This window comes from Dipteris shenzhenensis, chromosome 16, assembly GCF_047967505.1.
Source record: "Dipteris shenzhenensis isolate YYH24624 ecotype China chromosome 16, Dip_SZ_1.0, whole genome shotgun sequence".
NCBI classification, from domain to species: Eukaryota; Viridiplantae; Streptophyta; class Polypodiopsida; order Gleicheniales; family Dipteridaceae; genus Dipteris; species Dipteris shenzhenensis.
Window position 1 is genome coordinate 21,098,111 of NC_141611.1, and position 11,011 is coordinate 21,109,121.

Below are 11,011 nucleotides of genomic sequence, written 5' to 3' on the forward strand. Positions count from 1 at the left end.
CTTCGCATTTCATGCATAACTATCCATCCAGGCTTTCCAAACCTTGTGGAACCCAAAAGGAGTAGCTTGAGGAAAACACTATGAATGATGGGGGGCAATCTAAAAAGGAGAGGATCAAAGTAGCTCATCAGGTTTGTCTATACAGGTGTCCCAAACTCTCTCATTTCCAAGGTTCAAACTAGCTCAACCTTGCAAGGGGAAAAGGGGCGTTCTAAAGATCTCAAGACCCGGACTAGAATTTGGTAGGCAAAAAGGGTCAAGTTGTGTGGCCTGAGAATTCCACATCGAATACAGTCATGCAAGATATGGTCGTCCAAGCTCAACTAGTCCCTCCTAGTTCATCACCTAGTCCTACATTGGTCGGGGTCGTGGAAGCCCATTTGGCCCAAGTACAGGGCTCTTCTACCAACAATTCAAAGAGTGACATCAAAGTCGAAGATCTTCCTGCTTTGCAGGGTGAAGAAATTTTGGGCGCTAACCACAAAAAAAAATGTTGGATGACAAGCCAATAGAGCTCACTACCTTACAAGAGACCTTGTCCAATGGGAACGGTAAGGTCCCCAAAGGAATGCCCAAAAAACTTAAGGAGCTGGCTAGAGGTGTTGGTAATGGGAAGGAGAATAGATTTAACTTCTTTAGATATGCATATAGAGTCTTGTCACAACATGAGTCACAGTAAAAGGAGTCTACAAGGTGCAATGAAGGGAGTGAGGATTTTGTCTTGGAACCTGAGAGGCTGTTGTGGGAGAGACAAGTAGGTAGGCTGTATAAGATTGATCAAGAGGACAAATATATCGTTCTGTTGTAGGAACTAAAATGTGGGGAGAGTGATGTTGTTTGGTTCACCTTCAATAAGCTAGGCTTTTCAACCTTTGTCAATTGCCCCCCGAGGGGAAAATGTGGTTCAACCATCCTAGTCAAATCATCGTTATGTGCTTGAGAACTCTGCAGGGAGTCTAACGGTTGGTTCATAAGAGCAAAGGTAAAGATAGAGATTTTGATATCTCATGTTGCTAGTATTTCTGCTTGAAACTCCATCCGTGAGAGGACAAATTGCTGGTATGAGTTGAATAGGTCTTTGCTGGATTCGAATTGGTTATTAGGAGGAGACTGGAACATGATAGAAAGAAGTCAAGATCAGTGTCATGGTGGCCACATGGTCATAGGTAATGAGAAGGAGTCGTGGATAGATTTAGTCCTTTCATGGGGGTTCGTGGAAGGGTTCGTGGATTGCGCTGAGTTGGTTGAGAGTAATTTGAGGAGCTTCTCCTCGAATAATAGAAGACTAGGCAGTGAATTTAGGGCCAGTAGAATTGACCGCCTTTATGTTTCTGACGAAGGCTGGTGGTTAAGGTCCCCCTTTGGACGGAAGTACCTGCTCTCTTCTTGATTATCTGATCATTGCTGAGAGATCTCAACAACGGAAGCAAAACGAAAGAGGGTGAGAGGGGGGGAGAGCCAAAAGAGAGAGCCACACAAGTTTTGGTGGGTGTAGAACCTTCTATGTCATCCATATATATATGTGTTTGAGTATTGTACAAAAATGGGGTTAAGGTACAATGGCCTTTCACCCCCATAACCTCCCACTTAAAGGCCAATGTTCCTTTAAGGGAGAACAACCAATGGACATACTATTAAATGCCCATCAATACATGACAATACTCAAACCACTGACTAGGTAGACTCTTCATCAGCATATCTGCAAGGTTATCATCTGTATGAGGGAAGTAGCAAGCTAAGGGTGCCCACTTTTTGTTCACTCCCCAATCCTTAGGAGGTGGAAAAACAAGCTTTTTAGCACACAAAAATGCAAATCTCACCTACTTTCCTATGGATCTAGTCTTTGAAGTCTTCAGACAAAACATCACACATGCTATTGTGCACACAATCATATAGTCTGATCGAAAATTCGATGCACACACAAAAAATTTCTTTGTGTCACACGACATGGTTCCAGGGTGGTAACACCTTTGTCATGAATAGAGAGTGTCATATTAAATTCTAAATTTCTCACTCATTTTAGATTAAATGTTATTGAAACTTTTTGTAGGTGGTCTCTTTACATTATCTAGAGCTTAACTTGATTTATTGGTAATTTTTTGAATGATTTATCTAATTATAAATAATTATTTATAATAAATAAAGTCATAAAATACATTCATTTTAGTAGCACACCATATTTTTTTAGTATTTTGAATAATTAAACAAATCCAATTCGGTGGAAGGTTAGTAGGCACATAAAGGTGTGTGGTTGAATCATCAAATCCCAAATCCAACAGTTAGATTTAGGAAGATTGAAGTTTAATTTTTACTTTTACTCCTTAGAGGATCAACAAAGAATATTAAAAATAAATCTAGTAATGCTCAAACATAACCAAACATTTCAAAAATGTCAATATTTTTAGTCCTCCGCATGATGAATAAGAGGAAAAAATTTTGGTTAAATTTGAGTAAGGGAAACATACGATATGGCCTCCAAGATTGAAATCTCCCTTTTGTGGGGGAAAAAGGGCCACCCAAGCCTAATACCAAGACAAGGTAGGCTTGGTATTAGGCTTGGTGAGGTAGGCTAGGAGCATCACGACCCTAGTGGCAAGCCTTTGGAGTGTGCATGCTACCCATGCAGAAGGCTGAGTCATCTATTTTTGCCTTGCAACCATGCCACATTGTTAGACCGCGTGGTGCCATGTCATCAAGGAGATGTGACATCACTCCTTGCCATGTCACCTTACATTGCCACACGTGCTGCCACATCAGCCACATGTGCCACCTCATCATTCCACATCATAGGAACTCTTGGAGCCATGTCATCACACCTTGCCACCTTGGCATACCTCGTCAACCTTACCATGTCACCAATCCCTCCACCTCAATTTGCCATGTCAATCTACCACCTCATGAATGCCAACTCATCATGCCACATCACATTTCCACATCATGGAAGAGACTCATATATTCCACACCATATTGCCACATCATGACCATGCATGGTGCCACATCAACCACATGTATACACATCACGATGTGCGCGAGGCATAGAATACCTCGATCGAGGTTTACGACCGCGATGTGCAAGGCATAGAATACCTCGATCGAGGTTTATGACCTACGTGAAGCATAGAATACCTCAATGGAGGTATATGACCATGGGGCATAGAGTACCTCGATCGAGGTTTATGACCTGCGTGAGGCATTGAATACCTCGATCGAGGTATATGACCTAGGCATAGCATACCTCGATTGAGGTTCATGACCACGATCGAGGTATTTGGAGGTACAAAATTGGAATAAAATAAAACGATGCAAATATTCGAAATTAACGTTGGATTCCAGCCAATTAGTTGCAATCTTAGCACCTTCTCCACCAATAATAATCAAGAGCAATCTAGTGGATGAGTTGAGGCTCTCTATAAGACACCACATTTTGGTTCATTTCACCCATTCTTAGCCATTCTTGCCTCCTCATCACTTTGTCACACCTTCCATCCTACTTTCATTGAGAATGGGTTCTCAAAGCCATAGAGCTAGTAGATGTGAAAGATGTAGGAACCCCCCCCCCAAATCTCATTGACGAGGAGCGCAAGCGGAAGGCTCGTGAGCACAAGAGAGCCTCTAGAGCTAGAGCTCGCGCTACCACCACCGATCCACCTCCACCTCCACCTCCACCCCCACCCCCACCCCCACCTCCATTGTCCCCCCATCCTCATCTGCTCCCCTACCTCCAGCCTCCGCCCTTCCCCTAGCCACATTTTGGCCTCCACCTCTACCTCTTCCCCCTCCACCCTCCCCCCTCCCCTCCGCCTCCCCCTCCCCCCCTTCCCCTTGGCGCCTCCCTTCCCCCCTCCACCCTACCATCTCCCATTGATCCCCTTGCCCCACCTTGTAGCAACAGTGTTGCTTCACGATGTGACTTGCCGAAGTCCACTATCTGTCGTCATACTAGCAAGATTGTGCAGTCTTTTTTTAGTGACCTCACGCCAGCTTTGCAGTCTACTCTTCTCACGTCCTTGATTGATCACCCTAACTTGGTAGAGTGTAGGAGGCTTGCTGGTCTTGGTGCACTTAGAGATAGGGTTGTATGTAGCGAGGTCCTTAGCAGTGTTCAACGTTCCTATGCTTCTATTAAGCATAGGAACTCCAATGATGCCTTGGCAGCACGTCGTGCTATTGTGGCTACCATTAATAGACCTCATATGATAGGCCATGTGTGTACCGCTTCACGTCTTCTTCAGATTGCACCGTGCACATTGCGAGCAGGCATGATTAGGAGGCAGAGTCTAGAGGATAGTGAGACTGATGCTCTTTGGGCTTCAAGTGGTCGTGCACCTCGTAACAGTTTTGGGAGGAGCATTGCAGAGCATCCCCGGTGTTCAAGAAGGCATTGCAGAAGAGGGTGTCACACAGTGTGTACATTGAGCATGGTGCATGTTTTTTGGAGTGTACCCAGACTGAGTTGTACACTCAGTTTGTAGAAGCACACCCAAAGTTCAGGATTGGGCAGAGGTCATTTGAGCGATGTAGGCCATGGTTTGTGCGGTGCTCTCAGGAGCATGACACATGCTGTTGTCGCTACCATGTGGATTTTGGATTGCTGTATGACGTATTTCGTTCCCTTGATGGTCATAGGGGAGTGGTTCCTACTAGCCCTCACAACTTCATTCATTCCATATTGTGTACATGAGATGGTGACGCTTTATTCCACTCCCTTGATTGTGTGGAAGGCAGGTGTACTTTGTGTGGTGACTTTGCTAGAGTGCCACAAGTTGCACTAGATGCTTGTGATGTGCAGATGGTTCGTTGGTAGCAGTATGAGTACAGTACCTTGACATTAGATGGTGGTGCACAGTCAAGGAGGTTGCAGCTTGTGGGGAAGGAGACACCACGTGTTGTATTCATTGACAGTTTTCAAGGAAAGCTATACCGCTACATATGCCACTCGCACACTGCGAAGTGGGAGGATCGTCAGTTCCGTGCATGTTTGAGGACATTTCCTATAGGGGTGGTTGTCTCAATGGTGGACTTTGTGGAGAATTATACCTTTGCACCACAGCATGAGATCTAATCGGAGTATTATTTCTCTAAACAGGTGATGTGTGATTGAGTTATTGGTCTTTTTATGGCCTCATTATATTGAATTATTTCAATAGTCATATTTTTTTTCAATGCCATATTGGAGGTTGCTATATTTGTGCACATTAGCTATCGTCATGCACAAGCTCATGTGGATGGCATTGATAGCACCATAGACTCACACATCATTGTGCAAGAGAGTCACTTCTACATTAGTGATGATCGATCGCATGATGCCCATTTTGTGTAGCATTGCTTCACTTTGCATGATAGTTTCTTGAGGGATCATGGTGTCACATGGCAGCGGCGCTGGATCTAGTCAAATGGCTATGGTGTGGTCAGTTCAAATCTGCTAGACAATTTTATTGGTTCTGCAAATGGCATCGTGAGACAGGCATTCCAATCACATGGGGCTACTTCAAGACAGGGCATGGTAAGGGAGAGCACAATGGTGCAGGTGCTTGCGTGAAGTGTGCTTTGCATCAATACCAGTTCCGTCACAGTGTCGATAGCTTCAAGGATGCACGTGATGAGGTGTGGTGGTGCAGCAGCACTTATCCACTAGTGCTATCTCCTCATTTCAGTCGCGTGACGATAGGGTGGTGAGCCGGTATTTTTGGTGCGTGGACATTAGGAGTCTTGATCGGTCTAGGCCTTTTGATTGTCGTTCAGTGTCTGGCACTCTTGATTTCCATTCCATCAGGAGCATAGGTGAGTCTCACCCCGCGATCTTTTCTCGACGGTTTGCATGTTTTTGCTTTACATGCATTGATGATGATTGGGGAGGGTGCTCCATGATACCATGGGCCGATCCATGGGCACGGCGAGTGCTTTCTCCCTTCCAGCCTTGGGAGGAGATACATGATGATCAGGATGCAGGATTCAGTTCCTCTAGAGATTATGACCAGCTTACAGATATGTTGCGTATTGGTGATATCTTCGCAGTTATTGCTTCAGAGGGCAATGAGAGGGTGTGAATTATTACTTGTTGCGATACTCTATGGTGAAGAGTGTGTTGAATGAGGATACAGTGGATGGACATGGGATGCACTTCAATGCTCATAGCATGATCGTAGGTGGCCACTATTTTCAGCACATACGGAGGCGTGGTCGCTATATTGAGTTCCAGGAGTACATGGCGGGCATACATATATTCTCATCTTGTTGTTGCGATCAAGATTACTTTGAGTTGTGTTCGCACTTGCAAGGCGACGTCCACTCCACGATGGCACCTTGCAGTGGCAGATCACGAGAGCATACTTGCAACTATTGGCATGAGAGCTGATCCTGAGGAGTAGCACATTACATATCATATTTTTTGGGATCATCAATTGATCAGATTGATTTTTATTGGGTATCACTAGTTGATTACATATTTTTGTATTCGATATGTATAGGCTCACTGTGTGACTGTACCATTGTAATTTTCATGGACTCATATTTTGTATTTCACTATGATGGTTGTATACACGTTCATACACATCATTGTATTAGATTCTATTTTATACATGATGTTCGTTGTCTTCTCAATGGGATTTGTTTTGTTTGTAAAACAAAAAATTGTTTATTAGTAGTAATGTTGTAATTGTGTTTTGTGCTTTAGGACATTTTAAAAATGTGACTAAGAAAATTCGCACACATACTAACGAAATATGCGTGTGGACTTATCTATTGGTCCCTACTAGCATGACTACGTATGAAAAATGGTGCACGTACTAATGAAATACGCATGTGGACTTATTTGTTGGGGATGAAACTTCGCATGACTCTTAGGCCACCCTAGACATACATCCACACAAGATTCGGTCTCCAAATGATTTGGTATGCGCCACGTGGAAGGTATAATGCATACATTTTTACAATCCCTACTAGCACGACTACGTATGAAAAATGGCGCACGTACTAATGAAATAGGCATGTGGACTTATCTATTGGGGATTAAACTTTGCACGGCTCTTAGGCTACCCTAGACGTACATCCACGCAAGATTTGGTCTCCAACCGATTAAACGTTATATTTAATTCAAAACTTCAGTAATTTAAAAAATAACATAAAAACTACTTTAATCTCTTTTTTTTTTTATAGATGATTTTAAAAGACAAATTATATACTTTTTGACATTTAAATAAAAACTTCACTAACTTAAATAACTTAAATAACATAAAAGCTACCTTAAACTCTTATTTTCTTTTTTTTTTAAAGATGATTTTTAAAAATAAAATTTAAACGTTTTTTAATTTAAATAAAAATAGCACTAATTTAAAAAATAACTTTAATCTCTTTTTTTTAATAGATGATTTTAAAAAACAAAATATATACATTTTCACATTTTAAATAAAAAATTACGTAATTCAAAAAATAATTTAAAAAAACTTTTAAATGCATTTGAAATTTAGAAATATTTTATAATTAAATTAGATATTCCTATAAACTAAAATTTAAATAAATTTTCGCAAAAAAAAAATGCTACATAAAAAAGCCCTTACCTAGAATCTCCCGCTCCGTCCATCTCCGTCGTTGTCCGTCGGTCGTTCTCCATTGATACCGCAATTCCGTCGAGCTCCCGCAAATCCGTCGATTTCGATGAGGAGGAGCTCGATCGAGGTATGAAGAATGAGGGGGGTCCCTCTCTTTATATACGAAAATTTAGGGTTTCACTACCTCGATCGAGGTATTTCACATGCCACATACATATCGATCCATCATACCTCGATTAAGGTATAGGCATGCCACGATACCTTGATCGAGGTATTTTACATGCCATATATACATCCCTCCGTCATACCTCGATACCTCGATCGAGGTATTCGACATGCCCCATACACATCGGTCCATCTACCTCGATCGAGGTATGGACCTGCCACCATACCTCGATCGAGGTATGTCAACTGCCAGCCGGATGCTACATACCTCAATCGTGGTATCGGACATGCGGCCAAGTCATCGGTCCAGCACACCAGGATCAAGGTTCCTGGACTTGCCACGTTACCTCGATCAAGGTATGTCAACAGCCCTGTCAGATGGCACATACGTCGATCGAGGTATTTGACACGATCGAAGACATCTATCCATGATACCTCGATCGAGGTATGTGGACTTGCCACAATACCTCGATCGAGGTATAGCTGGTTTGCCACGATACCTCGAACGAGGTATAGGTGGCATGCCACGAGACCTCGATCGAGGTATAGGCTCGGTTTGGTGAAAAAAAGTCTAGGACCTCGATCAATGTATTGGCTCGGCTCGATTGTCCTCGTGTGTGAGTTTCATTGGAGATAATACCTCGACCGAGGTATTGCACACCGAAGCAAAACCTTTGTATTTTCAATCGAGCGGGTGTCACACTCACCCGAAAGTGGTCCGGAAGTGGACACCCTTAGCTTGCTACCTCCCATGAACCTTGACAAGCTCTATGCGCATGTCCTCAAGTACCTCCCTGATAAAATGGTACTTGAGCTCAATGTGTTTGGTCTTTGCATGAAAGACCATATTCTGTGCTAGCTGAATAGCACTCATGAAATCACTACTATGAAATGTCAATACACCAATATGAATACCCAAATCTCCCACTATCCAATCAAGCCATATAGCCTCCTTGCAACCATTTGTGGCTGCAACATACTCGGCCTCTATGGTAGACAAAGCAATGCACTTCTATGTGCGAGACATCCATGACACTGCACCACCTGCAGAGGTGAACACATAACCAGAAGTGGATCTCCTGCTATCCACATGCCTGCATAGTCTGAATCTGTGTACCCAAGTACATGCATCTCTCCTCTGCCAAAGCAGATGCACATCTCCTTGGTACCCTTCATGTACCTCATGACACAATTAACTGCCTCCCAATGCCTCTTTCCTAGATTAGCCATATACCGGCTAACAACTCCCATTGTAGATGCAATGTCCGGTCTAGTAGCTTATCATAGCATACATAAGACTCCCAACTGCTGATGCATAAGGAACCTTGGCCATCATGGCCCTCTCCTCATCCGATTTGAGACTATATGCCTGACTCAGTTTCACATATGGAGGTAATGGAGTACTTACTGCCTTTTCCCCCTCCATATTGAAATGTTGCAACACTTTTGTAACATACTCCTTCTATGAAAGCCAAAGGAGTTTCCCACTCCGGTCATGCATGATGCGCATACCAAGAATATGACTTGCAAGTCCCAAATCCTTCATGTCAAAGGCCTGATGCAACTTGGCCTTCAATGCATCAAGCTCATAGTATTCTTACTAGCCAATAGCGTATCATCAACATAAAGTGCCAAGAGTATCAAGCTATTATCCTTACCCTTACCCATTTTAGTGTACAGGCAGTGATCAATCTCACTTCTTCTGAAACCCTAGGCCCGAATGAAAGCATTAAACTTTTGATATCATTCTCTAGGTGCTTGCTTAAGGCCTAGAGACTCTTTTCCAGCTTACAAACCAAATGCTCTTTGCCCTTTTCTTCAAAGCCTTCCGCTTGTACCATGTAAATTTCCTCATGTAGATCCCCATGTAAGAAAGTTGTCTTGACATTCATCTGCATAAGCTCCATATCCTCTGCTACCACAAATCCAAGTACACATCCAAGTGTGGTCATCTTCACAACTGGAGAGAAGATCTCATCAAAGTCCACACCCTTGTCTTGCTTGAACCCTTTAGCAACCAAACAGGCCTTATACTTAGGCACATCGTCACCTATTACCTTCATCTTGTAGACCCATTTACATGGCAGTGCTTTCTTTCCAAAGTCTTATTTTTTATGAGTGAATTCATCTCTGATTGCACAACATACTCCCACTTGCACTGATCCTCGTGCATCATAGCCTCTTTATAGCAAGAACGCTCCCCGCAATCAGTAAGCATCACATAGTCTGCCCCTACAATAAATCTCTCAGGCAGTCTAAACACTCTAGATGATCTTCTCAAGGGCATTTCAGCTTGCTATCCCACCTGCATATCAACCACATTTGGCTCATCATTGCCACCAATAGATGAGCCATCATCTGTGCCCTTGGTTATGTACCTATGGGAGTACCTGGTGGCACCATTTCTTGCACATTCGATGCATGGACAACTTGCTGTCTATCAACATATGCGGGTGGATTCACATCTTGGAAAGTGATTCTCCTCATTTCCACATCCCTCATGGGTGTCTTATGCAACTTCTTCTCATTGAAGACCACATCATGGCTTCGTATGATTTTCTTTGCTTCTGGATCCCAGAGATGATAGCCCATCTCTCCACTTTCACCATAACCTAGAAAGATGCATTTCCTAGACTTAGGATCTAGCTTCTTTCCAAGCTCTTTTGGCAGAAGTGCATATGCCTCACACCCAAATATATGCAAATGAGAGTAAGAGGGCTTCTTGCCACTCCATGCCTCTTCAAGAATACCACCATCCAAACTCTTACTAGGTGATCCATTGATCACATGCACTGCAGTCTTCATTGCCTCTGTCCAAAAACCACTAGAAAGACTTGCATTGGAAAGCATACATTACAACCTTTCTTGAATGGTGCGATTCATCTGTTCTGCAACTGGATTTTTCTTTGGAGTATGAGGAGACGTGAGCTCCCTCTCGATCCCACGTGGATCACAAAAATGCTAAAAGTCATGAGAGATATACTCTCCACCATTATCAATACGTAGGAAATTAAGTGTTCTACCTAACTGATTTTCAGCCAAAGCCAACCATTTTTGAAATACCTGGAACAAATCACTCTTCTGAGCTATAGCATAAGCCCACACTTTCCTAGTTGCATCATCAATGAATGTCACATAGTATTCAGTCTTGCCTAATGACCGTGTAGGCATGGGACCACATACATCTAAATGCACCAAATCAAGCCTTTCAAGCTCTTTCTTTCCCCTTCTTTTATGGGCTGATTTAGTCTGCTTCCCATAGAGACAATGCCCACAAAATACAAAGTCAAAAAAACTCA